The sequence below is a fragment of the Paramormyrops kingsleyae genome, chromosome 12, assembly GCF_048594095.1.
Source record: "Paramormyrops kingsleyae isolate MSU_618 chromosome 12, PKINGS_0.4, whole genome shotgun sequence".
Taxonomy (NCBI): Eukaryota; Metazoa; Chordata; class Actinopteri; order Osteoglossiformes; family Mormyridae; genus Paramormyrops; species Paramormyrops kingsleyae.
The window spans coordinates 20,010,902-20,038,383 of record NC_132808.1 but is presented as its reverse complement, the minus strand read 5'-3'; the positions used below and the strand labels follow the sequence as shown (position 1 = coordinate 20,038,383).

At 42.6% G+C, this 27,482-nt stretch overlaps 1 protein-coding gene and 52 non-coding genes across 53 annotated transcripts in view; 1 reads left to right on the top strand and 52 right to left on the bottom strand.

Moving 5' to 3' along the window:
• kcnip4a (potassium voltage-gated channel interacting protein 4a) overlaps window positions 1-27,482 on the top strand; it is a 196,149-nt gene that overhangs the window by 29,635 nt on the left and 139,032 nt on the right. The window lies entirely within an intron of this gene.
• trnaw-cca (transfer RNA tryptophan (anticodon CCA)) lies at window positions 127-198 on the bottom strand. The gene has a single exon. It is a non-coding gene; the product is annotated as a tRNA-Trp (tRNA).
• Window positions 317-388, bottom strand: trnaw-cca (transfer RNA tryptophan (anticodon CCA)). Its single transcript has one exon. It is a non-coding gene; the product is annotated as a tRNA-Trp (tRNA).
• On the bottom strand, window positions 1,077-1,148 carry trnaw-cca (transfer RNA tryptophan (anticodon CCA)). The gene has a single exon. It is a non-coding gene; the product is annotated as a tRNA-Trp (tRNA).
• Window positions 1,267-1,338, bottom strand: trnaw-cca (transfer RNA tryptophan (anticodon CCA)). The gene has a single exon. It is a non-coding gene; the product is annotated as a tRNA-Trp (tRNA).
• Window positions 2,191-2,262, bottom strand: trnaw-cca (transfer RNA tryptophan (anticodon CCA)). Its single transcript has one exon. It is a non-coding gene; the product is annotated as a tRNA-Trp (tRNA).
• Window positions 2,379-2,450, bottom strand: trnaw-cca (transfer RNA tryptophan (anticodon CCA)). Its single transcript has one exon. It is a non-coding gene; the product is annotated as a tRNA-Trp (tRNA).
• On the bottom strand, window positions 3,139-3,210 carry trnaw-cca (transfer RNA tryptophan (anticodon CCA)). The gene has a single exon. It is a non-coding gene; the product is annotated as a tRNA-Trp (tRNA).
• On the bottom strand, window positions 3,519-3,590 carry trnaw-cca (transfer RNA tryptophan (anticodon CCA)). Its single transcript has one exon. It is a non-coding gene; the product is annotated as a tRNA-Trp (tRNA).
• trnaw-cca (transfer RNA tryptophan (anticodon CCA)) lies at window positions 3,899-3,970 on the bottom strand. Its single transcript has one exon. It is a non-coding gene; the product is annotated as a tRNA-Trp (tRNA).
• trnaw-cca (transfer RNA tryptophan (anticodon CCA)) lies at window positions 4,277-4,348 on the bottom strand. The gene has a single exon. It is a non-coding gene; the product is annotated as a tRNA-Trp (tRNA).
• trnaw-cca (transfer RNA tryptophan (anticodon CCA)) lies at window positions 5,270-5,341 on the bottom strand. Its single transcript has one exon. It is a non-coding gene; the product is annotated as a tRNA-Trp (tRNA).
• Window positions 5,650-5,721, bottom strand: trnaw-cca (transfer RNA tryptophan (anticodon CCA)). Its single transcript has one exon. It is a non-coding gene; the product is annotated as a tRNA-Trp (tRNA).
• Window positions 6,111-6,182, bottom strand: trnac-gca (transfer RNA cysteine (anticodon GCA)). Its single transcript has one exon. It is a non-coding gene; the product is annotated as a tRNA-Cys (tRNA).
• On the bottom strand, window positions 6,465-6,536 carry trnaw-cca (transfer RNA tryptophan (anticodon CCA)). Its single transcript has one exon. It is a non-coding gene; the product is annotated as a tRNA-Trp (tRNA).
• Window positions 6,653-6,724, bottom strand: trnaw-cca (transfer RNA tryptophan (anticodon CCA)). The gene has a single exon. It is a non-coding gene; the product is annotated as a tRNA-Trp (tRNA).
• Window positions 7,413-7,484, bottom strand: trnaw-cca (transfer RNA tryptophan (anticodon CCA)). Its single transcript has one exon. It is a non-coding gene; the product is annotated as a tRNA-Trp (tRNA).
• On the bottom strand, window positions 7,793-7,864 carry trnaw-cca (transfer RNA tryptophan (anticodon CCA)). Its single transcript has one exon. It is a non-coding gene; the product is annotated as a tRNA-Trp (tRNA).
• On the bottom strand, window positions 8,254-8,325 carry trnac-gca (transfer RNA cysteine (anticodon GCA)). The gene has a single exon. It is a non-coding gene; the product is annotated as a tRNA-Cys (tRNA).
• Window positions 8,608-8,679, bottom strand: trnaw-cca (transfer RNA tryptophan (anticodon CCA)). The gene has a single exon. It is a non-coding gene; the product is annotated as a tRNA-Trp (tRNA).
• Window positions 8,796-8,867, bottom strand: trnaw-cca (transfer RNA tryptophan (anticodon CCA)). The gene has a single exon. It is a non-coding gene; the product is annotated as a tRNA-Trp (tRNA).
• trnaw-cca (transfer RNA tryptophan (anticodon CCA)) lies at window positions 9,366-9,437 on the bottom strand. The gene has a single exon. It is a non-coding gene; the product is annotated as a tRNA-Trp (tRNA).
• Window positions 9,746-9,817, bottom strand: trnaw-cca (transfer RNA tryptophan (anticodon CCA)). The gene has a single exon. It is a non-coding gene; the product is annotated as a tRNA-Trp (tRNA).
• trnaw-cca (transfer RNA tryptophan (anticodon CCA)) lies at window positions 10,126-10,197 on the bottom strand. Its single transcript has one exon. It is a non-coding gene; the product is annotated as a tRNA-Trp (tRNA).
• Window positions 10,316-10,387, bottom strand: trnaw-cca (transfer RNA tryptophan (anticodon CCA)). The gene has a single exon. It is a non-coding gene; the product is annotated as a tRNA-Trp (tRNA).
• trnaw-cca (transfer RNA tryptophan (anticodon CCA)) lies at window positions 10,696-10,767 on the bottom strand. The gene has a single exon. It is a non-coding gene; the product is annotated as a tRNA-Trp (tRNA).
• On the bottom strand, window positions 11,076-11,147 carry trnaw-cca (transfer RNA tryptophan (anticodon CCA)). Its single transcript has one exon. It is a non-coding gene; the product is annotated as a tRNA-Trp (tRNA).
• On the bottom strand, window positions 11,618-11,689 carry trnaw-cca (transfer RNA tryptophan (anticodon CCA)). The gene has a single exon. It is a non-coding gene; the product is annotated as a tRNA-Trp (tRNA).
• trnaw-cca (transfer RNA tryptophan (anticodon CCA)) lies at window positions 12,188-12,259 on the bottom strand. The gene has a single exon. It is a non-coding gene; the product is annotated as a tRNA-Trp (tRNA).
• On the bottom strand, window positions 12,568-12,639 carry trnaw-cca (transfer RNA tryptophan (anticodon CCA)). The gene has a single exon. It is a non-coding gene; the product is annotated as a tRNA-Trp (tRNA).
• On the bottom strand, window positions 12,948-13,019 carry trnaw-cca (transfer RNA tryptophan (anticodon CCA)). Its single transcript has one exon. It is a non-coding gene; the product is annotated as a tRNA-Trp (tRNA).
• On the bottom strand, window positions 13,516-13,587 carry trnaw-cca (transfer RNA tryptophan (anticodon CCA)). Its single transcript has one exon. It is a non-coding gene; the product is annotated as a tRNA-Trp (tRNA).
• trnaw-cca (transfer RNA tryptophan (anticodon CCA)) lies at window positions 13,896-13,967 on the bottom strand. The gene has a single exon. It is a non-coding gene; the product is annotated as a tRNA-Trp (tRNA).
• Window positions 14,276-14,347, bottom strand: trnaw-cca (transfer RNA tryptophan (anticodon CCA)). Its single transcript has one exon. It is a non-coding gene; the product is annotated as a tRNA-Trp (tRNA).
• Window positions 14,654-14,725, bottom strand: trnaw-cca (transfer RNA tryptophan (anticodon CCA)). Its single transcript has one exon. It is a non-coding gene; the product is annotated as a tRNA-Trp (tRNA).
• trnaw-cca (transfer RNA tryptophan (anticodon CCA)) lies at window positions 15,224-15,295 on the bottom strand. Its single transcript has one exon. It is a non-coding gene; the product is annotated as a tRNA-Trp (tRNA).
• On the bottom strand, window positions 15,414-15,485 carry trnaw-cca (transfer RNA tryptophan (anticodon CCA)). Its single transcript has one exon. It is a non-coding gene; the product is annotated as a tRNA-Trp (tRNA).
• On the bottom strand, window positions 15,984-16,055 carry trnag-ccc (transfer RNA glycine (anticodon CCC)). Its single transcript has one exon. It is a non-coding gene; the product is annotated as a tRNA-Gly (tRNA).
• Window positions 16,174-16,245, bottom strand: trnaw-cca (transfer RNA tryptophan (anticodon CCA)). Its single transcript has one exon. It is a non-coding gene; the product is annotated as a tRNA-Trp (tRNA).
• Window positions 16,362-16,433, bottom strand: trnaw-cca (transfer RNA tryptophan (anticodon CCA)). Its single transcript has one exon. It is a non-coding gene; the product is annotated as a tRNA-Trp (tRNA).
• trnaw-cca (transfer RNA tryptophan (anticodon CCA)) lies at window positions 16,552-16,623 on the bottom strand. Its single transcript has one exon. It is a non-coding gene; the product is annotated as a tRNA-Trp (tRNA).
• Window positions 16,742-16,813, bottom strand: trnaw-cca (transfer RNA tryptophan (anticodon CCA)). Its single transcript has one exon. It is a non-coding gene; the product is annotated as a tRNA-Trp (tRNA).
• On the bottom strand, window positions 16,932-17,003 carry trnaw-cca (transfer RNA tryptophan (anticodon CCA)). Its single transcript has one exon. It is a non-coding gene; the product is annotated as a tRNA-Trp (tRNA).
• On the bottom strand, window positions 17,122-17,193 carry trnaw-cca (transfer RNA tryptophan (anticodon CCA)). The gene has a single exon. It is a non-coding gene; the product is annotated as a tRNA-Trp (tRNA).
• Window positions 17,747-17,818, bottom strand: trnaw-cca (transfer RNA tryptophan (anticodon CCA)). The gene has a single exon. It is a non-coding gene; the product is annotated as a tRNA-Trp (tRNA).
• Window positions 17,937-18,008, bottom strand: trnaw-cca (transfer RNA tryptophan (anticodon CCA)). Its single transcript has one exon. It is a non-coding gene; the product is annotated as a tRNA-Trp (tRNA).
• trnaw-cca (transfer RNA tryptophan (anticodon CCA)) lies at window positions 18,495-18,566 on the bottom strand. The gene has a single exon. It is a non-coding gene; the product is annotated as a tRNA-Trp (tRNA).
• Window positions 18,685-18,756, bottom strand: trnaw-cca (transfer RNA tryptophan (anticodon CCA)). The gene has a single exon. It is a non-coding gene; the product is annotated as a tRNA-Trp (tRNA).
• On the bottom strand, window positions 18,875-18,946 carry trnaw-cca (transfer RNA tryptophan (anticodon CCA)). The gene has a single exon. It is a non-coding gene; the product is annotated as a tRNA-Trp (tRNA).
• Window positions 19,065-19,136, bottom strand: trnag-ccc (transfer RNA glycine (anticodon CCC)). Its single transcript has one exon. It is a non-coding gene; the product is annotated as a tRNA-Gly (tRNA).
• Window positions 19,255-19,326, bottom strand: trnaw-cca (transfer RNA tryptophan (anticodon CCA)). The gene has a single exon. It is a non-coding gene; the product is annotated as a tRNA-Trp (tRNA).
• On the bottom strand, window positions 19,823-19,894 carry trnaw-cca (transfer RNA tryptophan (anticodon CCA)). The gene has a single exon. It is a non-coding gene; the product is annotated as a tRNA-Trp (tRNA).
• trnaw-cca (transfer RNA tryptophan (anticodon CCA)) lies at window positions 20,388-20,459 on the bottom strand. Its single transcript has one exon. It is a non-coding gene; the product is annotated as a tRNA-Trp (tRNA).

Sequence of the window (27,482 nt, the reverse complement as noted above, 5' to 3'; positions counted from 1 at the left end):
ATGCGGTCTTGTTCTTACTTTCCCTCAAACTAAGTGAAACTTTTAGTCTAAGAGACATTTGCAATAATTTAGTTACTCTGGGTTACAAGATCTGTGCATGACGTTACCTACTACAGGTAACTCAACTGACCCTGACGTGATTTGAACACGCAACCTTCTGATCTGGAGTCAGATGTGCTACCATTGCGCCACGAGGTCTCATTTGCATTTTCCCTCAAACTAAGTAAAACTGTTAGTCTAAGAGACATTTGCAATAACTTAGTTCCTGTGTGTTATGAGGTCTGTGCACAATGTTACCCATTAAAAATGGCTCTATTGACCCCAATGTGATTTGAACACACAACCTTCTGATCTGGAGTCAGACGTGCTACCATTGTGCCACAAGGTCTCATTTGCATTTTCCCTCAAACTAAGTAAAACTGTTAGTCTAAGAGACATTTGTAATAATTTAGTTCCTGTGTGTTATGAGGTCTGTGCACAATGTTACCCATTAAAAACAGCTCAACTGACCCCAATGTGATTTGAACACACAACCTTCTGATCTGGAGTTAGACATGCTACCATTGTGCCATGAGGTCTCATTCTTACTCTCCCTCAAACTAAGTAAAACTGTTAGTCTAAGAGACTTTTGCAATGATTTAGTTGCCATTGGTTATGAGATCAGTACACAATGTTACCTACTATAGGAAACTCAGCTGACCCTGATGTGATTTGAACATGCAACCTTCTGATCTGGAGTCAGACACGCTACCATTGCGCCACGAGGTCTCATTTGCATTTCCCCTCAAACTAAGTAAAACTGTTAGTCTAAGAGACATTTGCAATAATTTAGTTCCTGTGTGTTATGAGGTCTGTGCACAATGTTACCCATTAAAAATAGCTTAACTAACCGTGATGTGATTTGAACATGCAACCTTCTGATCTGGAGTCAGAAGTGCTAATATACTGCCACGAGGTCTCATTTGTGTTTTCCCTCAAACTAAGTAAAACTGTTAGTCTAAGAGACATTTGCAATAATTTAGTTCCCCCGGGTTACGATATCTGTGCATGACGTTACCTACTATAGGTAACTCAACTGACCCTGACGTGATTTGAACACGCAACCTTCTAATCTGGAGTCAGATGCGCTACCATTGCGCCACGAGGTCTCATTTGCATTTTCCCTCAAACTAAGTAAAACTGTTAGTCTAAGAGACATTTGCAATAACTTAGTTCCTGTGTGTTATGAGGTCTGTGCACAATGTTACCCATTAAAAATGGCTCTATTGACCCCAATGTGATTTGAACACACAACCTTCTGATCTGGAGTCAGACGTGCTACCATTGTGCCACAAGGTCTCATTTGCATTTTCCCTCAAACTAAGAAAAACTGTTAGTCTAAGAGACATTTGTAATAATTTAGTTCCTGTGTGTTATGAGGTCTGTGCACAATGTTACCCATTAAAAACAGCTCAACTGACCCCAATGTGATTTGAACACACAACCTTCTGATCTGGAGTTAGACATGCTACCATTGTGCCATGAGGTCTCATTCTTACTTTCCCTCAAACTAAGTGAAACTGTTAGTCTTAGAGACATTTGCAATGATTTAGTTGCCATTGGTTATGAGATCAGTACACAATGTTACCTACTATAGGAAACTCAGCTGACCCTGATGTGATTTGAGCACACAACCTTCTGATCTGGAGTTAGACATGCTACCATTGTGCCATGAGGTCTCATTCTTACTTTCCCTCAAACTAAGTGAAACTGTTAGTCTAAGAGACATTTGCAATAATTTAGCTGCCATTGGTTATGATATCTGTGCACAACATTACCTATGATAGGTAACTCAACTGACGCCGACGTGATTTGAACACGCAACCTTCTGAGCTGCAGTCAGACGCGCTACCATTGCGCCACGAGGTCTCATTTGCATTTCCCCTCAAACTAAGTAAAACTGTTAGTCTAAGAGACATTTGCAATAATTTAGTTCCTGTGTGTTATGAGGTCTGTGCACAATGTTACCCATTAAAAATAGCTGAACTGACTGTGATGTGATTTGAGCACGCAACCTTCTGATATGGAGACAGAAGTGCTAACATCCTGCCACGAGGTCTCATTCTTACTTTCCCTCAAACTAAGTGAAACTGTTAGTTACCCCAGGTTACAACTTCTGTGCACGACGTTACCTACTATAGGTAACTCAACTGACCCCGACGTGATTTGAACACGCAACCTTCTGATCTGGAGTCAGACGCGGTACCATTGCGCCACGCGGTCTCATTTGTGTTTTCCCTCAAACTAAGTAAAACTGTTAGTCTAAGAGTCATTTGCAATAACAGTTCCTGTGTGTTATGAGGTCTGTGCACAATGTTACCCATTAAAAATAGCTCAACTGACCCCAATGTGATTTGAACACACAACCTTCTGATATGGAGTCAGATGTGCTACCATTGTGCCATGAGGTCTCATTCTTACTTTCCCTCAAACTAAGTGAAACTGTTAGTCTAAGAGACATTTGCAATAATTCAGCTCCCCCGGGTTACAATATCTGTGCACAACGTTACCTACGATAGGTAACTCAACCGACCCCGACGTGTTTTGAACACGCAACCTTCTGATCTGGAGTTAGACGTGCTATCATTGCGCCACAAGGTCTCATTTGCATTTTCCTTCAAACTAAGTAAAACTGTTAGTCTAAGAGACATTTGTAATAATTTAGTTCCTGTGTGTTATGAGGTCTGTGCACAATGTTACACATTAAAAACAGCTCAACTGACCCCAATGTGATTTGAACACACAACCTTCTGATCTGGAGTTAGACATGCTACCATTGTGCCATGAGGTCTCATTCTTACTTTCCCTCAAACTAAGTGAAACTGTTAGTCTTAGAGACATTTGCAATGATTTAGTTGCCATTGGTTATGAGATCAGTACACAATGTTACCTACTATAGGAAACTCAGCTGACCCTGATGTGATTTGAGCACACAACCTTCTGATCTGGAGTTAGACATGCTACCATTGTGCCATGAGGTCTCATTCTTACTTTCCCTCAAACTAAGTGAAACTGTTAGTCTAAGAGACATTTGCAATAATTTAGCTGCCATTGGTTATGATATCTGTGCACAACATTACCTATGATAGGTAACTCAACTGACCCCGACGTGATTTGAACACGCAACCTTCTGATCTGGAGTCAGACACGCTACCATTGCGCCACGAGGTCTCATTTGCATTTCCCCTCAAACTAAGTAAAACTGTTAGTCTAAGAGACATTTGCAATAATTTAGTTCCTGTGTGTTATGAGGTCTGTGCACAATGTTACCCATTAAAAATAGCTCAACTAACCGTGATGTGATTTGAACACGCAACCTTCTGATCTGGAGTCAGAAGTGCTAATATACTGCCACGAGGTCTCATTCTTACTTTCCCTCAAACTAAGTGAAACTGTTAGTCTAAGAGACATTTGCAATAATTTAGTTCTCCCGGGTTACAATATCTGTGCACAACGTTACCTATGACAGGTAACTCAACTGACCCCGACGTGATTTGAACACGCAACCTTCTGATCTGGAGTCAGACGCGCTACCATTGCGCCACGAGGTCTCATTTGGGTTTTCCCTCAAACTAAGTAAAACTGTTAGTCTAAGAGACATTTGCAATAACTTAGTTCCTGTGTGTTATGAGGTCTGTGCACAATGTTACCCATTAAAAATAGCTCAACTAACTGTGATGTGATTTGAACACGCAACCTTCTGATCTGGAGTCAGAAGTGCTAACATCCTGCCATGAGGTCTTGTTCTTACTTTCCCTCAAACTAAGTGAAACTTTTAGTCTAAGAGACATTTGCAATAATTTAGTTACTCTGGGTTACAAGATCTGTGCATGACGTTACCTACTACAGGTAGCTCAACTGACCCTGACGTGATTTGAACACGCAACCTTCTGATCTGGAGTCAGATGTGCTACCATTGCGCCACGAGGTCTCATTTGCATTTTCCCTCAAACTAAGTAAAACTGTTAGTCTAAGAGACATTTGCAATAACAGTTCCTGTGTGTTATGAGGTCTGTGCACAATGTTACCCATTAAAAATAGCTCAACTGACCCCAATGTGATTTGAACACACAACCTTCTGATCCAGAGTCAGACATGCTACCATTGTGCCATGAGGTCTCATTCTTACTTTCCCTCAAACTAAGTGAAACTGTTAGTCTAAGAGACATTTGCAATAATTTAGTTCGCCCGGGTTACAACATCTGTGCACAACGTTACCTATGATAGGTAACTCAACTGACCCCGACGTGATTTGAACACGCAACCTTCTGATCTGGAGTCAGATGCGCTACCATTGCGCCACGAGGTCTCATTTGCTTTTCCCCTCAAACTAAGTAAAACTGTTAGTCTAAGAGACATTTGCAATAACTTAGTTCCTGTGTGTTATGAGGTCAGTGCACAATGTTACCCATTAAAAATAGCTCAACTGACCGTGATGTGATTTGAACATGCAACCTTCTGATCTGGAGACAGAAGTGCTAACATCCTGCCACGAGGTCTCATTTTTGCTTTCCCTCAAACTAAGTAAAACTGTTAGTAATAATTGATACTTTATTGATCCCTGTGGGGAAATTGTTTTTACGCCTCCCTCAACTTGCTTTTTGTAGAGCAAGCTGTCTGTGAAGGGCAGCCACCTGTAGCGGCGCCCAGGGAGCTGGGGATTGAGGGTCTTGCTCAAGGACCTGCAGATGTGCTGAGGCTGGGCTTGAACTGGTGACCTTGTGATTACAGGCACACGGCTTAGCCCACTGAGCCACACGCTGCCCCAAGTCTAAGAGACATTTGTAATAATTTAGTTCCTGTGTGTTATGAGGTCTGTGCACAATGTTACCCATTAAAAACAGCTCAACTGACCCCAATGTGATTTGAACACACAACCTTCTGATCTGGAGTTAGACATGCTACCATTGTGCCATGAGGTCTCATTCTTACTTTCCCTCAAACTAAGTGAAACTGTTAGTCTTAGAGACATTTGCAATGATTTAGTTGCCATTGGTTATGAGATCAGTACACAATGTTACCTAATATAGGAAACTCAGCTGACCCTGATGTGATTTGAGCACACAACCTTCTGATCTGGAGTTAGACACGCTACCATTGTGCCATGAGGTCTCATTCTTACTTTCCCTCAAACTAAGTGAAACTGTTAGTCTAAGAGACATTTGCAATAATTTAGCTGCCATTGGTTATGATATCTGTGCACAACATTACCTATGATAGGTAACTCAACTGACCCCGACGTGATTTGAACACGCAACCTTCTGATCTGGAGTCAGACATGCTACCATTGCGCCACGAGGTCTCATTTGCTTTTCCCCTCAAACTAAGTAAAACTGTTAGTCTAAGAGACATTTGCAATAATTTAGTTCCTGTGTGTTATGAGGTCTGTGCACAATGTTACCCATTAAAAATAGCTCAACTAACCGTGATGTGATTTGAACACGCAACCTTCTGATCTGGAGTCAGAAGTGCTAATATACTGCCACGAGGTCTCATTCTTACTTTCCCTCAAACTAAGTGAAACTGTTAGTCTAAGAGACATTTGCAATAATTTAGTTCTCCTGGGTTACAATATCTGTGCACGACGTTACCTATGACAGGTAACTCAACTGACCCCGACGTGATTTGAACACGCAACCTTCTGATCTGGAGTCAGACGCGCTACCATTGCGCCACGAGGTCTCATTTGGGTTTTCCCTCAAACTAAGTAAAACTGTTAGTCTAAGAGACATTTGCAATAACTTAGTTCCTGTGTGTTATGAGGTCTGTGCACAATGTTACCCATTAAAAATAGCTCAACTAACTGTGATGTGATTTGAACACGCAACCTTCTGATCTGGAGTCAGAAGTGCTAACATCCTGCCATGAGGTCTTGTTCTTACTTTCCCTCAAACTAAGTGAAACTTTTAGTCTAAGAGACATTTGCAATAATTTAGTTACTCTGGGTTACAAGATCTGTGCATGACGTTACCTACTACAGGTAACTCAACTGACCCCGCACATTTGCAATAATTTAGTTGCCATTGGTTATGAGATCAGTACACAATGTTACCTACTATAGAAAACTCAGCTGACCCCGACGTGATTTGAACACGCAACCTTCTGAGCTGCAGTCAGACGCGCTACCATTGCGCCACGAGGTCTCATTTGCATTTCCCCTCAAACTAAGTAAAACTGTTAGTCTAAGAGACATTTGCAATAATTTAGTTCCTGTGTGTTATGAGGTCTGTGCACAATGTTACCCATTAAAAATAGCTGAACTGACTGTGATGTGATTTGAGCACGCAACCTTCTGATATGGAGACAGAAGTGCTAACATCCTGCCACGAGGTCTCATTCTTACTTTCCCTCAAACTAAGTGAAACTGTTAGTTACCCCAGGTTACAATTTCTGTGCACGACGTTACCTACTATAGGTAACTCAACTGACCCCGACGTGATTTGAACACGCAACCTTCTGATCTGGAGTCAGACGCGGTACCATTGTGCCACGCGGTCTCATTTGTGTTTTCCCTCAAACTAAGTAAAACTGTTAGTCTAAGAGTCATTTGCAATAACAGTTCCTGTGTGTTATGAGGTCTGTGCACAATGTTACCCATTAAAAATAGCTCAACTGACCCCAATGTGATTTGAACACACAACCTTCTGATATGGAGTCAGATGTGCTACCATTGTGCCATGAGGTCTCATTCTTACTTTCCCTCAAACTAAGTGAAACTGTTAGTCTAAGAGACATTTGCAATAATTCAGCTCCCCCGGGTTACAATATCTGTGCACAACGTTACCTACGATAGGTAACTCAACCGACCCCGACGTGTTTTGAACACGCAACCTTCTGATCTGGAGTTAGACGTGCTATCATTGCGCCACAAGGTCTCATTTGCATTTTCCTTCAAACTAAGTAAAACTGTTAGTCTAAGAGACATTTGTAATAATTTAGTTCCTGTGTGTTATGAGGTCTGTGCACAATGTTACACATTAAAAACAGCTCAACTGACCCCAATGTGATTTGAACACACAACCTTCTGATCTGGAGTTAGACATGCTACCATTGTGCCATGAGGTCTCATTCTTACTTTCCCTCAAACTAAGTGAAACTGTTAGTCTTAGAGACATTTGCAATGATTTAGTTGCCATTGGTTATGAGATCAGTACACAATGTTACCTACTATAGGAAACTCAGCTGACCCTGATGTGATTTGAGCACACAACCTTCTGATCTGGAGTTAGACACGCTACCATTGTGCCATGAGGTCTCATTCTTACTTTCCCTCAAACTAAGTGAAACTGTTAGTCTAAGAGACATTTGCAATAATTTAGCTGCCATTGGTTATGATATCTGTGCACAACATTACCTATGATAGGTAACTCAACTGACCCCGACGTGATTTGAACACGCAACCTTCTGATCTGGAGTCAGACATGCTACCATTGCGCCACGAGGTCTCATTTGCTTTTCCCCTCAAACTAAGTAAAACTGTTAGTCTAAGAGACATTTGCAATAATTTAGTTCCTGTGTGTTATGAGGTCTGTGCACAATGTTACCCATTAAAAATAGCTCAACTAACCGTGATGTGATTTGAACACGCAACCTTCTGATCTGGAGTCAGAAGTGCTAATATACTGCCACGAGGTCTCATTCTTACTTTCCCTCAAACTAAGTGAAACTGTTAGTCTAAGAGACATTTGCAATAATTTAGTTCTCCTGGGTTACAATATCTGTGCACGACGTTACCTATGACAGGTAACTCAACTGACCCCGACGTGATTTGAACACGCAACCTTCTGATCTGGAGTCAGACGCGCTACCATTGCGCCACGAGGTCTCATTTGGGTTTTCCCTCAAACTAAGTAAAACTGTTAGTCTAAGAGACATTTGCAATAACTTAGTTCCTGTGTGTTATGAGGTCTGTGCACAATGTTACCCATTAAAAATAGCTCAACTAACTGTGATGTGATTTGAACACGCAACCTTCTGATCTGGAGTCAGAAGTGCTAACATCCTGCCATGAGGTCTTGTTCTTACTTTCCCTCAAACTAAGTGAAACTTTTAGTCTAAGAGACATTTGCAATAATTTAGTTACTCTGGGTTACAAGATCTGTGCATGACGTTACCTACTACAGGTAACTCAACTGACCCCGCACATTTGCAATAATTTAGTTGCCATTGGTTATGAGATCAGTACACAATGTTACCTACTATAGAAAACTCAGCTGACCCCGACGTGATTTGAACACGCAACCTTCTGAGCTGCAGTCAGACGCGCTACCATTGCGCCACGAGGTCTCATTTGCATTTCCCCTCAAACTAAGTAAAACTGTTAGTCTAAGAGACATTTGCAATAATTTAGTTCCTGTGTGTTATGAGGTCTGTGCACAATGTTACCCATTAAAAATAGCTGAACTGACTGTGATGTGATTTGAGCACGCAACCTTCTGATATGGAGACAGAAGTGCTAACATCCTGCCACGAGGTCTCATTCTTACTTTCCCTCAAACTAAGTGAAACTGTTAGTTACCCCAGGTTACAATTTCTGTGCACGACGTTACCTACTATAGGTAACTCAACTGACCCCGACGTGATTTGAACACGCAACCTTCTGATCTGGAGTCAGACGCGGTACCATTGCGCCACGCGGTCTCATTTGTGTTTTCCCTCAAACTAAGTAAAACTGTTAGTCTAAGAGTCATTTGCAATAACAGTTCCTGTGTGTTATGAGGTCTGTGCACAATGTTACCCATTAAAAATAGCTCAACTGACCCCAATGTGATTTGAACACACAACCTTCTGATATGGAGTCAGATGTGCTACCATTGTGCCATGAGGTCTCATTCTTACTTTCCCTCAAACTAAGTGAAACTGTTAGTCTAAGAGACATTTGCAATAATTCAGCTCCCCCGGGTTACAATATCTGTGCACAACGTTACCTACGATAGGTAACTCAACCGACCCCGACGTGTTTTGAACACGCAACCTTCTGATCTGGAGTTAGACGTGCTATCATTGCGCCACGAGGTCTCATTTGCATTTTCCTTCAAACTAAGTAAAACTGTTAGTCTAAGAGACATTTGTAATAATTTAGTTCCTGTGTGTTATGAGGTCTGTGCACAATGTTACCCATTAAAAACAGCTCAACTGACCCCAATGTGATTTGAACACACAACCTTCTGACCTGGAGTTAGACATGCTACCATTGTGCCATGAGGTCTCATTTTTACTTTCCCTCAAACTAAGTGAAACTGTTAGTCTAAGAGACATTTGCAATAATTTAGCTGCCATTGGTTATGATATCTGTGCACAACATTACCTATGATAGGTAACTCAACTGACCCCGACGTGATTTGAACACGCAACCTTCTGATCTGGAGTCAGACACGCTACCATTGCGCCACGAGGTCTCATTTGCATTTCCCCTCAAACTAAGTAAAACTGTTAGTCTAAGAGACATTTGCAATAATTTAGTTACTGTGTGTTATGAGGTCTGTGCACAATGTTACCCATTAAAAATAGCTCAACTAACTGTGATGTGATTTGAACACGCAACCTTCTGATCTGGAGTCAGAAGTGCTAATATACTGCCACGAGGTCTCATTCTTACATTCCCTCAAACTAAGTGAAACTGTTAGTCTAAGAGACATTTGCAATAATTTAGTTCTCCCGGGTTACAATATCTGTGCACAATGTTACCTATGATAGGTAACTCAACTGACCCCGACGTGATTTGAACACGCAACCTTCTGATCTGGAGTCAGACGCGCTACCATTGCGCCACGAGGTCTCATTTGGGTTTTCCCTCAAACTAAGTAAAACTGTTAGTCTAAGAGACATTTGCAATAACTTAGTTCCTGTGTGTTATGAGGTCTGTGCACAATGTTACCCATTAAAAATAGCTCAACTAACTGTGATGTGATTTGAACACGCAACCTTCTGATCTGGAGTCAGAAGTGCTAACATCCTGCCATGCGGTCTTGTTCTTACTTTCCCTCAAACTAAGTGAAACTTTTAGTCTAAGAGACATTTGCAATAATTTAGTTACTCTGGGTTACAAGATCTGTGCATGACGTTACCTACTACAGGTAACTCAACTGACCCTGACGTGATTTGAACACGCAACCTTCTGATCTGGAGTCAGATGTGCTACCATTGCGCCACGAGGTCTCATTTGCATTTTCCCTCAAACTAAGTAAAACTGTTAGTCTAAGAGACATTTGCAATAACTTAGTTCCTGTGTGTTATGAGGTCTGTGCACAATGTTACCCATTAAAAATGGCTCTATTGACCCCAATGTGATTTGAACACACAACCTTCTGATCTGGAGTCAGACGTGCTACCATTGTGCCACAAGGTCTCATTTGCATTTTCCCTCAAACTAAGTAAAACTGTTAGTCTAAGAGACATTTGTAATAATTTAGTTCCTGTGTGTTATGAGGTCTGTGCACAATGTTACCCATTAAAAACAGCTCAACTGACCCCAATGTGATTTGAACACACAACCTTCTGATCTGGAGTTAGACATGCTACCATTGTGCCATGAGGTCTCATTCTTACTCTCCCTCAAACTAAGTAAAACTGTTAGTCTAAGAGACTTTTGCAATGATTTAGTTGCCATTGGTTATGAGATCAGTACACAATGTTACCTACTATAGGAAACTCAGCTGACCCTGATGTGATTTGAACACGCAACCTTCTGATCTGGAGTCAGACACGCTACCATTGCGCCACGAGGTCTCATTTGCATTTCCCCTCAAACTAAGTAAAACTGTTAGTCTAAGAGACATTTGCAATAATTTAGTTCCTGTGTGTTATGAGGTCTGTGCACAATGTTACCCATTAAAAATAGCTTAACTAACCGTGATGTGATTTGAACATGCAACCTTCTGATCTGGAGTCAGAAGTGCTAATATACTGCCACGAGGTCTCATTTGTGTTTTCCCTCAAACTAAGTAAAACTGTTAGTCTAAGAGACATTTGCAATAATTTAGTTCCCCCGGGTTACGATATCTGTGCATGACGTTACCTACTACAGGTAACTCAACTGACCCTGACGTGATTTGAACACGCAACCTTCTAATCTGGAGTCAGATGCGCTACCATTGCGCCACGAGGTCTCATTTGCATTTTCCCTCAAACTAAGTAAAACTGTTAGTCTAAGAGACATTTGCAATAATTTAGTTCCTGTGTGTTATGAGGTCTGTGCACAATGTTACCCATTAAAAATAGCTGAACTGACTGTGATGTGATTTGAGCACGCAACCTTCTGATATGGAGACAAAAGTGCTAACATCCTGCCACGAGGTCTCATTCTTACTTTCCCTCAAACTAAGTGAAACTGTTAGTTACCCCAGGTTACAATTTCTGTGCACGACGTTACCTACTATAGGTAACTCAACTGACCCTGACATGATTTGAACACGCAACCTTCTGATCTGGAGTCAGACGCGGTACCATTGCGCCACGCGGTCTCATTTGTGTTTTCCCTCAAACTAAGTAAAACTGTTAGTCTAAGAGTCATTTGCAATAACAGTTCCTATGTGTTATGAGGTCTGTGCACAATGTTACCCATTAAAAATAGCTCAACTGACCCCAATGTGATTTGAACACACAACCTTCTGATATGGAGTCAGATGTGCTACCATTGTGCCATGAGGTCTCATTCTTACTTTCCCTCAAACTAAGTGAATCTGTTAGTCTAAGAGACATTTGCAATAATTCAGCTCCCCCGGGTTACAATATCTGTGCACAACGTTACCTACGATAGGTAACTCAACCGACCCCGACGTGTTTTGAACACGCAACCTTCTGATCTGGAGTTAGACGCGCTATCATTGCGCCACAAGGTCTCATTTGCATTTTCCTTCAAACTAAGTAAAACTGTTAGTCTAAGAGACATTTGTAATAATTTAGTTCCTGTGTGTTATGAGGTCTGTGCACAATGTTACCCATTAAAAACAGCTCAACTGACCCCAATGTGATTTGAACACACAACCTTCTGACCTGGAGTTAGACATGCTACCATTGTGCCATGAGGTCTCATTTTTACTTTCCCTCAAACTAAGTGAAACTGTTAGTCTAAGAGACATTTGCAATAATTTAGCTGCCATTGGTTATGATATCTGTGCACAACATTACCTATGATAGGTAACTCAACTGACCCCGACGTAATTTGAACACGCAACCTTCTGATCTGGAGTCAGACACGCTACCATTGCGCCACGAGGTCTCATTTGCATTTCCCCTCAAACTAAGTAAAACTGTTAGTCTAAGAGACATTTGCAATAATTTAGTTACTGTGTGTTATGAGGTCTGTGCACAATGTTACCCATTAAAAATAGCTCAACTAACCGTGATGTGATTTGAACACGCAACCTTCTGATCTGGAGTCAGAAGTGCTAATATACTGCCACGAGGTCTCATTCTTACTTTCCCTCAAACTAAGTGAAACTGTTAGTCTAAGAGACATTTGCAATAATTTAGTTCTCCCGGGTTACAATATCTGTGCACAATGTTACCTATGATAGGTAACTCAACTGACCCCGACGTGATTTGAACACGCAACCTTCTGATCTGGAGTCAGACGCGCTACCATTGCGCCACGAGGTCTCATTTAGGTTATCCCTCAAACTAAGTAAAACTGTTAGTCTAAGAGACATTTGCAATAACTTAGTTCCTGTGTGTTATGAGGTCTGTGCACAATGTTACCCATTAAAAATAGCTCAACTAACTGTGATGTGATTTGAACACGCAACCTTCTGATCTGGAGTCAGAAGTGCTAACATCCTGCCATGCGGTCTTGTTCTTACTTTCCCTCAAACTAAGTGAAACTTTTAGTCTAAGAGACATTTGCAATAATTTAGTTACTCTGGGTTACAAGATCTGTGCATGACGTTACCTACTACAGGTAACTCAACTGACCCTGACGTGATTTGAACACGCAACCTTCTGATCTGGAGTCAGATGTGCTACCATTGCGCCACAAGGTCTCATTTGCATTTTCCCTCAAACTAAGTAAAACTGTTAGTATAAGAGACATTTGCAATAACAGTTCCTGTGTGTTATGAGGTCTGTGCACAATGTTACCCATTAAAAATGACTCTACTGACCCCAATGTGATTTGAACACACAACCTTCTGACCTGGAGTCAGACATGCTACCATTGTGCCATGAGGTCTCATTCTTACTTTCCCTCAAACTAAGTGAAACTGTTAGTCTTAGAGACATTTGCAATGATTTAGTTGCCATTGGTTATGAGATCAGTACACAATGTTACCTACTATAGGAAACTCAGCTGACCCTGATGTGATTTGAGCACACAACCTTCTGATCGGGAGTTAGACACGCTACCATTGTGCCATGAGGTCTCATTCTTACTTTCCCTCAAACTAAGTGAAACTGTTAGTCTAAGAGACATTTGCAATAATTTAGCTGCCATTGGTTATGATATCTGTGCACAACATTACCTATGATAGGTAACTCAACTGACCCCGACGTGATTTGAACACGCAACCTTCTGATCTGGAGTCAGACATGCTACCATTGCGCCACGAGGTCTCATTTGCATTTCCCCTCAAACTAAGTAAAACTGTTAGTCTAAGAGACATTTGCAATAATTTAGTTCCTGTGTGTTATGAGGTCTGTGCACAATGTTACCCATTAAAAATAGCTCAACTAACCGTGATGTGATTTGAACACGCAACCTTCTGATCTGGAGTCAGAAGTGCTAATATACTGCCACGAGGTCTCATTCTTACTTTCCCTCAAACTAAGTGAAACTGTTAGTCTAAGAGACATTTGCAATAATTTAGTTCTCCCGGGTTACAATATCTGTGCACAACGTTACCTATGACAGGTAACTCAACTGACCCCGACGTGATTTGAACACGCAACCTTCTGATCTGGAGTCAGACGCGCTACCATTGCGCCACGAGGTCTCATTTGGGTTTTCCCTCAAACTAAGTAAAACTGTTAGTCTAAGAGACATTTGCAATAACTTAGTTCCTGTGTGTTATGAGGTCTGTGCACAATGTTACCCATTAAAAATAGCTCAACTAACTGTGATGTGATTTGAACACGCAACCTTCTGATCTGGAGTCAGAAGTGCTAACATCCTGCCATGCGGTCTTGTTCTTACTTTCCCTCAAACTAAGTGAAACTTTTAGTCTAAGAGACATTTGCAATAATTTAGTTACTCTGGGTTACAAGATCTGTGCATGACGTTACCTACTACAGGTAACTCAACTGACCCTGACGTGATTTGAACACGCAACCTTCTGATCTGGAGTCAGATGTGCTACCATTGCGCCACGAGGTCTCATTTGCATTTTCCCTCAAACTAAGTAAAACTGTTAGTATAAGAGACATTTGCAATAACAGTTCCTGTGTGTTATGAGGTCTGTGCACAATGTTACCCATTAAAAATGGCTCTACTGACCCCAATGTGATTTGAACACACAACCTTCTGACCTGGAGTCAGACATGCTACCATTGTGCCATGAGGTCTCATTCTTACTTTCCCTCAAACTAAGTGAAACTGTTAGTCTAAGAGACATTTGCAATAATTTAGCTGCCATTGGTTATGATATCTGTGCACAACATTACCTATGATAGGTAACTCAACTGACCCTGACGTGATTTGAACACGCAACCTTCTGATCTGGAGTCAGACACGCTACCATTGCGCCACGAGGTCTCATTTGCATTTCCCCTCAAACTAAGTAAAACTGTTAGTCTAAGAGACATTTGCAATAATTTAGTTCCTGTGTGTTATGAGGTCTGTGCACAATGTTACCCATTAAAAATAGCTCAACTAACCGTGATGTGATTTGAACACGCAACCTTCTGATCTGGAGTCAGGAGTGCTAATATACTGCCACGAGGTCTCATTCTTACTTTCCCTCAAACTAAGTGAAACTGTTAGTCTAAGAGACATTTGCAATAATTTAGTTACTCTGGGTTACAAGATCTGTGCATGATGTTACCTACTACAGGTAACTCAACTGACCCTGATGTGATTTGAACATGCAACCTTCTGATCTGGAGTCAGACATGCTACCATTGTGCCATGAGGTCTCCTTCTTACTTTCCCTCAAACTAAGTGAAACTGTTAGTCTAAGAGACATTTGCAATGATTTAGTTGCCTTTGGTTATGAGATCAGTTCACAATGTTACCTACTATAGAATACTCAACTGACCCTGATGTGATTTGAACATGCAACCTTCTGATCTGGAGTCAGACGCGCTACCATTGCGCCACAGGGTCTTTTTCTTCTTTTTCCTCAAACTAAGTAAAACTTTTAGTCTAAGAGACATTTGCAATAATTTAGTTCCCCCGGGTTACAATATCTGTGCACGACGTTACCTACTATAGGTAACTCAACTGACCCCGACGTGATTTGAACACGCAACCTTCTAATCTGGAGTCAGACGCGCTACCATTGCGCCACGAGGTCTCATTTGCATTTTCCCTCAAACTAAGTAAAACTGTTAGTCTAAGAGACATTTGCAATAACTTAGTTCCTGTGTGTTATGAGGTCTGTGCACAATGTTACCCATTAAAAACAGCTCAACTCACCCCAATGTGATTTGAACACACAACCTTCTTATCTGGAGTCAGACGTGCTACCATTGTGCCACGAGGTCTCATTTGCATTTTCCCTCAAACTAAGTAAAACTGTTAGTCTAAGAGACATTTGTAATAACTTAGTTCCTGTGTGTTATGAGGTCTGTGCACAATGTTACCCATTAAAAATAGCTCAATTGACCCCAATGTGATTTGAACACACAACCTTCTGATCTGGAGTTAGACATGCTACCATTGTGCCATGAGGTCTCATTCTTAATTTCCCTCAAACTAAGTGAAATTGTTAGTCTAAGAGACATTTGCAATGATTTAGTTGCCATTGGTTATGAGATCAGTGCACAATGTTACCTACTATAGAAAACTCAGCTGACCCCGACGTGATTTGAACACGCAACCTTCTGATCGGGAGTCAGATGCGCCACCATTGCGCCACAGTGTCTCTTTCTTCTTTTTCCTCAAACTAAGTAAAACTTTTAGTCTAAGAGACATTTGCAATAATTTAGTTACTCTGGGTTACAAGATCTGTGCATGAAGTTACCTACTACAGGTAACTCAACTGACCCTGACGTGATTTGAACACGCAACCTTCTGATCTGGAGTCAGATGTGCTACCATTGCGCCACGAGGTCTCATTTGCATTTTCCCTCAAACTAAGTAAAACTGTTAGTCTAAGAGACATTTGCAATAAAAGTTCCTGTGTGTTATGAGGTCTGTGCACAATGTTACCCATTAAAAATAGCTCAACTGACCCCAATGTGATTTGAACACACAACCTTCTGATCTGGAGTCAGACATGCTACCATTGTGCCATGAGGTCTCATTCTTACTTTCCCTCAAACTAAGTGAAACTGTTAGCCTAAGAGACATTAGCAATGATTTAGTCGCCATTGGTTATGAGATCAGTATACAATGTTACCTACTATAGAAAACTCAGCTGACCCCGACGTGATTTGAACACGCAACCTTCTGATCTGGAGTCAGATGTGCTACCATTGCGCCACAGGGTCTCTATTCTCTTTTTCCTCAAACTAAGTAAAACTTTTATTCTAAGAGACATTTGCAATAATTTAGTTCCCCCGGGTTACAATATCTGTGCACGACGTTACCTACTATAGGTAACTCAACTGACCCCGACGTGATTTGAACACGCAACCTTCTAAGCTGGAGTCAGACGCGCTACCATTGCACCACGAGGTCTCATTTGCATTTTCCCTCAAACTAAGTAAAACTGTTAGTCTAAGAGACATTTGCAATAACTTAGTTCCGGTGTGTTATGAGGTCTGTGCACAATGTTACCCATTAAAAATGGCTCAAATGACCCCAATGTGATTTGAACACACAACCTTCTGATCTGGAGTCAGACGTGCTACCATTGTGCCACGAGGTCTCATTTGCATTTTCCCTCAAACTAAGTAAAACTGTTAGTCTAAGAGACATTTGTAATAACTTAGTTCCTGTGTGTTATGAGGTCTGTGCACAATGTTACCCATTAAAAATAGCTCAACTGACCCCAATGTGATTTGAACACACAACCTTCTGATCTGGAGTCAGATGTGCTACCATTGTGCCATGAGGTCTCATTCTTATTTTTCATCAAACTAAGTGAAACTGTTAGTCTAAGAGACATTTGCAATAATTTAGCTGCCATTGGTTATGATATCTGTGCACAACATTACCTACTATAGGTAACTCAACTGACCCCGACGTGATTTGAACACGCAACCTTCTGATCTGGAGTCAGACTTGCTAACATTGCGCCACTAGGTCTCATTTGCATTTCCCCTCAAACTAAGTAAAACTGTTAGTCTAAGAGACATTTGCAATAATTTAGTTCCTGTGTGTTATGAGGTCTGTGCACAATGTTACCCATTAAAAATAGTTCAACTGACTGTGATGTGATTTGAACACACAACCTTCTGATCTGGAGACAGAAGTGCTAACATCCTGCCACGAGGTCTCATTCTTACTTTCCCTCAAACTAAGTGAAACTGTTAGTTACCCCGGGTTACAATTTCTGTGCATGATGTTACCTACTATAGGTAACTCAACTGACCCCGCACATTTGCAATAATTTAGTTCCCCTGGGTTACAATATCTGTGCACAACGTTACCTACAATAGGTAACTCAACTGACCCCGACGTGATTTGAACACGCAACCTTCTGATCTGGAGTCAGATGCGCTACCATTGTGCCACAGGGTCTCTTTCTTCTTTTTCCTCAAACTAAGTAAAACTTTTAGTCTAAGAGACATTTGCAATAATTTAGTTACTCCGGGTTACAAGATCTGTGCATGACGTTACCTACTATAGGTAATTCAACTGACCCCGGCGTGATTTGAACACGCAACCTTCTGATCTGGAGTCAGATGCGCTACCATTGCGCCACGAGGTCTCATTTGCATTTTCCCTCAAACTAAGTAAAACTGTTAGTCTAAGAGACATTTGCAATAACTTAGTTCCTGTGTGTTATGAGGTCTGTGCACAATGTTACCCATTAAAAATAGCTCAACTGACCCCAATGTGATTTGAACACACAACCTTCTGATCTGGAGTCAGACAAGCTACCATTGTGGCATGAGGTCTCATTCTTAATTTCCCTCAAACTAAGTCTAAGAGACATTTGCAATAATTTAGTTCCTGTGTGTTATGCGGTCTGAGCACAATGTTACCCATTAAAAATAGCTCAACTGACTGTGATGTAATTTGAACACGTAACCTTCTGATCTGGAGTCAGATGTGCTAACATCCTGCCACGAGGTCTCATTCTTACTTTGCCTCAAACTAAGTGAAACTGTTAGTCTAAGAGACATTCGCAATAATTTAGTTCCCCCGGGTTACAAGAACTGTGCATGACATTACCTACTATATGTAACTCAACTGACCCCGACGTGATTTGAACACGCAACCTTCTGATCTGGAGTCAGATGCGCTACCATTGTGCCACAGGGTCTCGTTCTTCTTTTCCCTCAAACTAAGTAAAACTGTTAGTCAAAGAGACATTTGCAATAATTTAGTTACTCCGGGTTACAAGATCTGTGCATGATGTTACCTACTATAGGTAATTCAACTGACTCTGACGTGATTTGAACACGCAACCTTCTGATCTGGAGTCAGACGCGCTACCATTGTGCCACGCGGCCTCATTTGTGTTTTCCCTCAAACTAAGTAAAACTGTTAGTCTAAGAGTCATTTGCAATAACTTAGTTCCTGTGTGTTATGAGGTCTGTGCACAATGTTACCCATTAAAAATAGCTCAACTGACCCCAATGTGATTTGAACACACAACCTTCTGATCTGGAGTCAGACATGCTACCATTGTGCCATGAGGTCTCATTCTTAATTTCCCTCAAACTAAGTTAAACTGGTAGTCTAAGAGACAATTGCAATGATTTAGTTGCCATTGGTTATGAGATCAGTACACAATGTTTTCTACTTTAGGAAGCTCAACTGACCCCAATGTGATTTGAACACGCAACCTTCTGATCGGGAGTCAGACGTGCTACCATTGCGCCACAAGGTCTCTTTCTTCTTTGCCCTCAAACTAAGTAAAACTGTTAGTCTGAGAGACATTTGCAATAATTTAGCTGCCATTGGTTATGATATCTGTGCACAACATTACCTATGATAGGTAACTCAACTGACCCCGACGTGATTTGAACACGCAACCTTCTGATCTGGAGTCAGATGTGCTACCATTGTGCCACGAGGTCACATTTGCATTTCCCCTCAAACTAAGTAAAACTGTTAGTCTAAGAGACATTTGCAATAACAGTTCCTGTGTGTTATGAGGTCTGTGGTCAATGTTACCCATTAAAAATAGCTCAACTGACTGTGATGTGATTTGAACACACAACCTTCTGATCTGGAGACAGAAGTGCTAACATCCTGCCACGAGGTCTCATTCTTACTTTCCCTCAAACTAAGTGAAACTGTTAGTCTAAGAGACATTTGCAATAATTTAGTTCCCCCGGGTTACAACATCTGTGCACAATGTTACCTATGATAGGTAACTCAATTGACCCCGACATGATTTGAACACGCAACCTTGTGATCTGGTGTCAGACGTGCTACCATTGAGCCACAGGGTCTCTTCCTTCTTTTCCCTCAAGCTAAGTAAAACTGTTAGTTTTAGAGACATTTGCAATAATTTAGTTCCTGTGTGTTATGAGGTCTGTAAACAGTGCTGTCTATCATAAATAGCTCAATTGACCCCGACGTGATTTGAACACGCAACCTTCTGATCTGGAGTTAGACACGCTACCATTGCGCCACGAGGTCTCATTTGCATTTCCCCTCAAACTAAGTAAAACTGTTAGTCTAAGAGACATTTGCAATAATTTAGTTCCTGTGTGTTATGAGGTCTGTGCACAATGTTACCCATTAAAAATAGCTCAACTGACCGTGATGTGATTTGAACATGCAACCTTCTGATCTGGAGTCAGAAGTGCTAACATGCTGCCATGAGGTATCATTCTTACTTTCCCTCAAGCTAAGTGAAACTGTTAGTCTAAGAGACATTTCCAATGATTTAGTTGCCATTGGTTATGAGATCAGTGCACAATGTTACCTACTATAGGAAACTCAACTGACCCTGATGTGATTTGAACACACAACCTTCTAATCGGGAGTCAGATGTGCTACCACAGGGTCTTTTTCTTTTTTTCCCCCCTCAAACTAAGTGAAACTGTTAGTCTAAGAGACATTTGCAATGATTTAGTTGCCATTGGTTATGAGATCAGTGCACAATGTTACCTACTATAGGAAACTCAACTGACCCTGACGTGATTTGAACACGCAACCTTGTGATCTGGAGTCAGACGCGCTACCATTGCGCCACAGGGTCTCTTTCTTCTTTTCCCTCAAGCTAAGTAAAACTGTTAGTTTTAGAGACATTTGCAATAATTTAGTTCCTGTGTGTTATGAGGTCTGTAAACAGTGCTGTCCATCATAAATAGCTCAACTGACCCCGACGTGATTTGAACACGCAACCTTCTGATCTGGAGTCAGATGTGCTACCATTGCCACACAAGGTCTAATTCTCATTTTTTCTCAAACTAAGTAAAACTGTTAGTCTAAGATACATTTGCTTAATACAGTCCCAGTGTGTAATGCAGTCTGTACACTGTTGCCTATTATAAACAACTCAACTGACCCCGACGTGATTGGATCACACAACCTTCCAATCTGGAGTCAGAGACACTACTGCTGCACCACAAGGTCCCATATGTGCTAGTTCTCAAAATAAGTCAAATTGTTAGCCTAAAGGACAGGACTGGTCCATATGAACGATACAGCAACATATCCTCAGATAACATTTTAATGATAAGAAAATAGCGCACACATAAGCCTATCACATCACAAAATGCAATGGCATTCCATCTAATCATGTGGTATTCTTTTAAGAACAACCTATACCTAACAGACAGCGAGGTCGATTCAGTTAGCAGAGCATACCACACACATACTACTGTTTTGGAAGAGATAAGCAGAGGACACTTTGGTGTCAGTGAAGAAAGTCACTGTTCAGCCCCCACAACATCCTTAAAAAATATATTGCTGATGAACAAGGTTCCATGTTTTGGTGGTGTGGTGGCACTTTGTCTATTTAAAGTCAAACAGGCTGGTTCTGTGCACTGAAAACTCTGCTGGAAAATTGTGCCAGCTATACAGGAAGTACCGCAAACTTGAAGCACTGTCATCCAGTGAAATATACTGGATGGAAGTGCTTGCAGTCACAAACACCAGTAATTAGGCTTTCCCGCTTCGATGTGAAGAAATATGGGACAAACATATTGTGCTGGTTAAAAACTTTTCATTATGTCAAACCTGTTCTCTGGAATGAACAGTGATGCAGTGAGAGAAGAGAGAAAAAAACGCAGCGTACTGTCAGCTCCTGCTAGTGTTTCTCCCTACAACAAAAAAGGTTATTTTTGTACGTTTTATTAAAATTAGATTTCAGTGTACAATTCATTCAATTTGTCTCCTTTTTCATGTTCTGAATATATTTAAGGGCAAATCTAAGGGAAGTTGAAGCAAAACTTAGGCCAAGAAATAAAGAAACAATGGCTTGAATCATATCATGATAATCACTGATATCGACTGATATGGGGGAAAAATATATAGTGATTAAATATTTTGCCATATTGCCCACCCCTACTGAGAGAGAACCCATCTTGTCTGCAGAAAAAAAGATATTTCTGTACATGTGGACTGTTACTGGTTGTTATGAGATATCACCAATGTAAGACATTAGAGCTTTGTACTGAGTATGTGCTGCTCTGAAATACATACTTAGACCAAGGTCACCTTGAGTCTGTACCACATTACGACAGCATAATGTCTAGGGCAGTCAGCTGTACCACATAGTATGACTAGTATTCTTAAAAAGTCCCTCATTCTCCTGGCTGGTCCCACGGTTATTTCCGCCAGCATTGTTCCAGTGTGACCATGTTTGTGAGGACATCTCGAGCAGTGTGACCACAGCCCAGAGGGATAGTCTCCGTGTCAGCCGAGCACGTGTTGGAACGTGTCGCTGCCTGGCTGTGAATAATGTATTCTGCAAAAACACATAAACCGTCACTTTTACAGTCTGCTGAGTCATGTTTCTAATTTATTCCTGTGTTGGAATTGTTGCAGCTTCAGGGTAGCAGCTTGTGAGCCCACAACTGGAACTGTTTAATGATTTTTACCTCTCATGTCTGTGCATTTTCTTTCTAAATTCTCGTCTTTCACTTGGACACGCCACAGAGCCCAGCTCTAGGAGGCGGCCATTTTGTAGTTGGCGAAACACTACATTAACCTTATTCCTGAGTCGCCTGCTAATCCTGTGGGCACAGCAGCTGCTCTTTGGGCTTTCTAGGTTCATAGATGCTCATCTCTGTCAGCATTTGCCTCTTCCTAGTGGAGTTTTGAGCAGTCTGGCCTTCCTGCTGCTCTGCGTGAACGTGGCATTTTCATTGCCTATAGTGGCGTAGTGGGAGGGGCCGTGTACAATACTGATCTTAAAATCCAAGGAGAGACGTGATTCTTTGAAGCTTCTAGCCAGGTGGGTGGGCTTAAACCAAGATTCCCCAATTCCAGGCTTGGAGGACCAGTCCGTCCCACAGTTTGCAGGTTTCCCTGCTCAAACACACCTTATTCAGCTCATTAGCTAACTGCCAGGTTTAGTGTGTGTTTCAGCTGGGAAATTTGCAAAGTGTGTTGTAGGTTGGCCTTCCAGGACCAGAATTGGGGAACCCTGCCCCAAACCATTGTCTGTCTGTACATCTTGGAAAGCAGGACGCGATAAAACGGGCATTTCTACCTCAATGTGAAAATGTTGATGTCAACTAAGACATAGACTGATAAAAGACATAATGGTGTTATTAAATGGAATGATTTTAAACAATACCAAGCAGAAAGGATTTGTGCACCTTTGCGTTGGAAGTCCACGCTGTGTCAGTTTGTAGATCTGTGAGATCAGAGTGCCCCCCCCCCCATTGTCTCATCGAGGGCACGGGGGAGCGTGACTTAAATGCCTATGCGTCAGCTTTGTGCTGTGCAAGGGGGGGGTATGATATGTATGCTGCCTGTCTTCTACCAGACTTCAGCAGTCAGGGAGAGAGCCCCCCCCACCTGGCTTTGCTCTCCGCCGGATTCTCTCGCCTTCCCCTTGTGTGTGGATCTCACCTACAGGCAGAGGAGGTGGGCTGTCAGGGCAGGACTGTCTGCTGGGTCAGTCCCATGCTGTCATCGCGTCGGTGCTGTCGTCAAACCGTCCTCCGTAGCCGAGTTTGATGGGCGCCGCCCCGCGTCGGGTTTCCCGTCCCCCGGCAAGTCACCCGTCTCTGGGAATCCTGGGGAGTCTCACGGGGTGGGGGGGCCTTTGATTCGCAGACGGCTCTGTAGTCCGCCTCGCGTCCGGCCGCTCTGAAGAGCTTCTTCAGGTGTCAGAGACGTGTTGGGGATGTGGTTAAGCTCGTGGTAACGGGGCGCCCCGTGTGTCTCTGCTGAGGAATGACAGGGCCGAGGACCCACTGCGGTGTTGCCAGAGAGGTTGGATCTTCGGAAAATTCCGGCAAGCACCTCACGGTGAGGGCATCAAAGGAGGCAGCTCAACAGCCTCCTCGCTTTCTCTTCAGATTTGGGAAGAACCTTCTGCAGGGTTTAGGACAGTTGTGAGCCACGAAACAGACAGTCACAATGTAAGTAAATAAGGCTCCCAGCCTGTCGTCTTTGCCTGGCTTTCTCTCGAGGTCTTACAACCACCTACATCTGCTCAAATGATTCGGTTCTTCTGCTTGGGTCTTGACTGTGATGATGAGGTAAATATTTGATTTCTGGGCCTTACGGCAATATTTTTACTTGACTGTCAAGGCTGGTTGTAAGTTTTATAGAAGATCCCTGTGTTTTTTTTGTGTTGTTTTCTCCACAGCAAAACTGTATCACAGAATTTGTAATGCACAAGGAGTTTTCTTCCTGTAAGTCAAAGGCAGGCCCTCATATATATATATATATATATATATATAAAATGAAGCTGGAAGACATGCAAGATGTATTGAGTGTCTGAGTGTTAAGGGAATATCTAAAAATGATCAAGGATTAGAGCCTGCAGTCGGAATTTTTTTCTCATTTTTTCCTTTTTATCGAATCAGAATTCAGCGCCTCGGGAATCCAGCCCCCGTTCCTAACTACTGTTCCTCCGAATCAAAAGCTGAGGCTCGTACCGTCGATGTTTCCCTGTTACTGCGGTATACCTCTCATATGTCTCTCCTGGTCCCACAGACTTCATTTCATGGGTTTCCAAAGGGGGTGCGTGCGTGGGTACAAGCCACAGCGGTGAACGCTGACTGGTGGCTCCTCGATCCCAAAGCGACAGTGTGAGATTTCTGTATGTGCTGGGAGGCCAGTCATGGAATTGGGGAAACATGGCAGGCACCAGTGTGGACAGCCCTGCTGTTCCTTACTCACAGCTGAAAGATGACCCGTGATCCTCACTGATCTCGACTGTGATTGGAAGGGCTGTTTAGGAACCACAATGACTCTTAAACTGTCGGTGTCCTGTCAGTGCTACATCATGAATAATTCATGTTGCGTCTAACAGAAGACTCGACGCGTGTAGTTTTCTCTGGCGGGGGTCGGCTGTGAGGGACAGGCATCATGAATCAACCAACACGGCACCTCTGTCATGCAGGAGAAATGTTTCAGTCAGAAGATGCCACCAAATGGATCCCCCGGGGAAAGTTCTGGCAAACAGTCCTTGCAGTCAGTCAGCATGAAAGAATATTGGTCGTTACCCAGAAGACCCATGGTGCTTTGAACGAATCGCTGGTATCCTTTCCTTAAAACTTTGTTACCATTGTATACTTGCATCTCGCAGTAACAGGTTTGTCATGATGGCTTTGAGCAGTAATGTCAGAGTGTCCTGTTAGTAACAGTGTCCTGTTGGCAGATGGAGCAACTGGGTTTAAAACTCCTCCCCCCTCCCCTTTGTCACTTTGCTTCTTTGCTAACAATTCTATTTTAGCCCCGGTCACGTTGCTTGTTAGGAAATAATGGGATTTGTGAACAGATGGTATCAAACATGGCCCATCGTGTTGGACAGAGGCACCTTTGCAGGGGATCACGGACAGGATAAGCAAGGTCACCCGTTTCCTAACTGGGACTGAGCAGGGCTGGCTCCCAAACGGAAGCGCGACTCCTGAGGTCACCCTGCTCTGTTTCTTTATGCAAATGTGTACCTGACTCCTGCAACGTGATTGGCCGGCATGTCACTTTGGCTGGACACCGTGTCTCCTGGTAGCTGAGGGCTTGGTGCTGTCCTTAGGTGCCTCACTAGAGGGCAGCCGTCGTGCCCCGGAGATGAGAACGTGGGTGTTTCAAATACCGCAATGTGTTGGTCTGGTAATCCGGTAACGTGAAGTTAGTACAGGTTAGAAGCTTTCTGGAAAAACGCTGTGAGCTCTGCTCGACTTTCACATCATGTTTTTGTTCGTTATGATTAAGATGTGTGTGGACAGCACTGGGGAGAGTGAGAGATGGTGTCTGTGTGATGCAGAGATGTGGTGGAAGGGAAGGGGGATGTTGGGTAATGTGGCTCGGAGGTCACATCAAGATGGTGACCTTCCCATCTCACTTTTCTATCCTTCAATGCTGTTATCGCTGCAAATATTGTTGACCCTCAAAAACCTATAGAGCTATAAACCTGTTTATAGAGCTGAATGTTTTACTGGAGGAGCTGAAGATAAGGGACTTTTAGGAAGGACAGCAGGGTTACACTCTGGAGGTTTTAGTACATTAACTTGGCACTATTACACACATGTATTCTTATTTACACTTTTAGGGTCTTTTAAGGGTCACATGACATGACAACACCGCTCCTGAATAAAGATGTATGCAGACAAAACAAAGTTACTACCCTGCAACAAAACAGTTGTTAATAAATATAATTAATGACCGGTATTGCACTAACAAGAAGAGTGCTTTGGTCATGTAATCTAAAGCCTCCATTGTCTTTATCTATTGGAATAGTTCTAGTAAAAAATACTTTAAAAAACTGGAAATGTAAGCAGAAAAAAGCATTTTAAATTGATAAGATAAATGTCTTTAGTCTTCAATGTAAGTTGTATATCTCTAAAATATTGAGCTGTATTGGCCAGCAGGTGGCAGCATATACCCAATAATAACTTTCCACGCGTCACAGTGCCTGCACTGTCTGCGGTATTCTGTGGTTCTCACGATTGCAGGCGTTTCACTACAAGCGGCACAAAACGGTGCACATTTGCTGTATTTCGCGGCAACGTTACTGTTTCGCTTCTCTCACTTCTGATGGCTCGTTAACTGCTTACTGTGGTGAAAGCACTGGGGACACAGTTGTCCAGCACTTAGTGTAAAATAATCAGATGTAAGCCATTAGAAAGCAAGCCCGTCTGAAGCCTCGGCTAGTTTGGGTTTTAATGGGCAGAGACTTGACTGATGTATCTGATAGTGTGAGTATGTGTATTCTGTGTGGGAGAGAGGATTCTGGGAGCTGAGCCTAACTTGACAAGTCATACTGGAATGTTGGGGGGGGGGGGGGGGGGGTGGTGGTTCACAGACCTCTTAGACCTGGGGAAGCATATCAGTCTCGTTACCCAGCTGTGGTTAAAGCAGGCAAGAATTTCTGTTATACAGTGTTATGCTCGTTGTGTGGTACAGGGGGCGCCGTTTAGCTTTTTACCTTTGCCTCTCAGCTAGATGAAGCCACTTGTCTGTTGCACATTGGCATTGCAGAGCCCTAGCTGCAGCGCTGAGGTGAGAGCCCATCTCGATCCGGGCTTTCCTGTTGCCGGTGCCGTCCACCTCATAAATAAAGGAGCAGGCGGGGCCAGGCGAGGCCAGGCGGGGCCAGGCGGGGCCAGGCAGGGCCAGGCGAGGCCAGGCAAAGCGGACCTGTGCTCTGCTCTGGCCGCTGCCCCGCCGTTGATAACTAGGGCTCATGGGGGCCTGTATGTTCCCTGCTACACCTTCGCTTTCATCGGCATGTGAGACTGGGGGTGTGAAGGGGGGGTGGGGGTCTGCGAGAGACGGCACACGCTCACAGTGAGTGTGGGGATATCGCCTCTCTCCACATCAATGTCCTTGCATTTCCAGCTGAGTGGCATTAATCATATTGAGAATCGGCGGGTCGATGATGTCATTATCCTGTGTACTGAAATATCACTGAGGCACACTGAAATGCATGCAGATCTGAGAAACCTCATAATTTTGCAGAGATACTTATTAAAGATACTTGTTACTTATGAAGGTGATGGACATAGTAACAGCAATAGTATTTGCAGGTTTTAAACATCTGTTAAAATTTCAGAGGTCACGTTTTGGTCATGTATGATGACAGAAATAGTGAGGA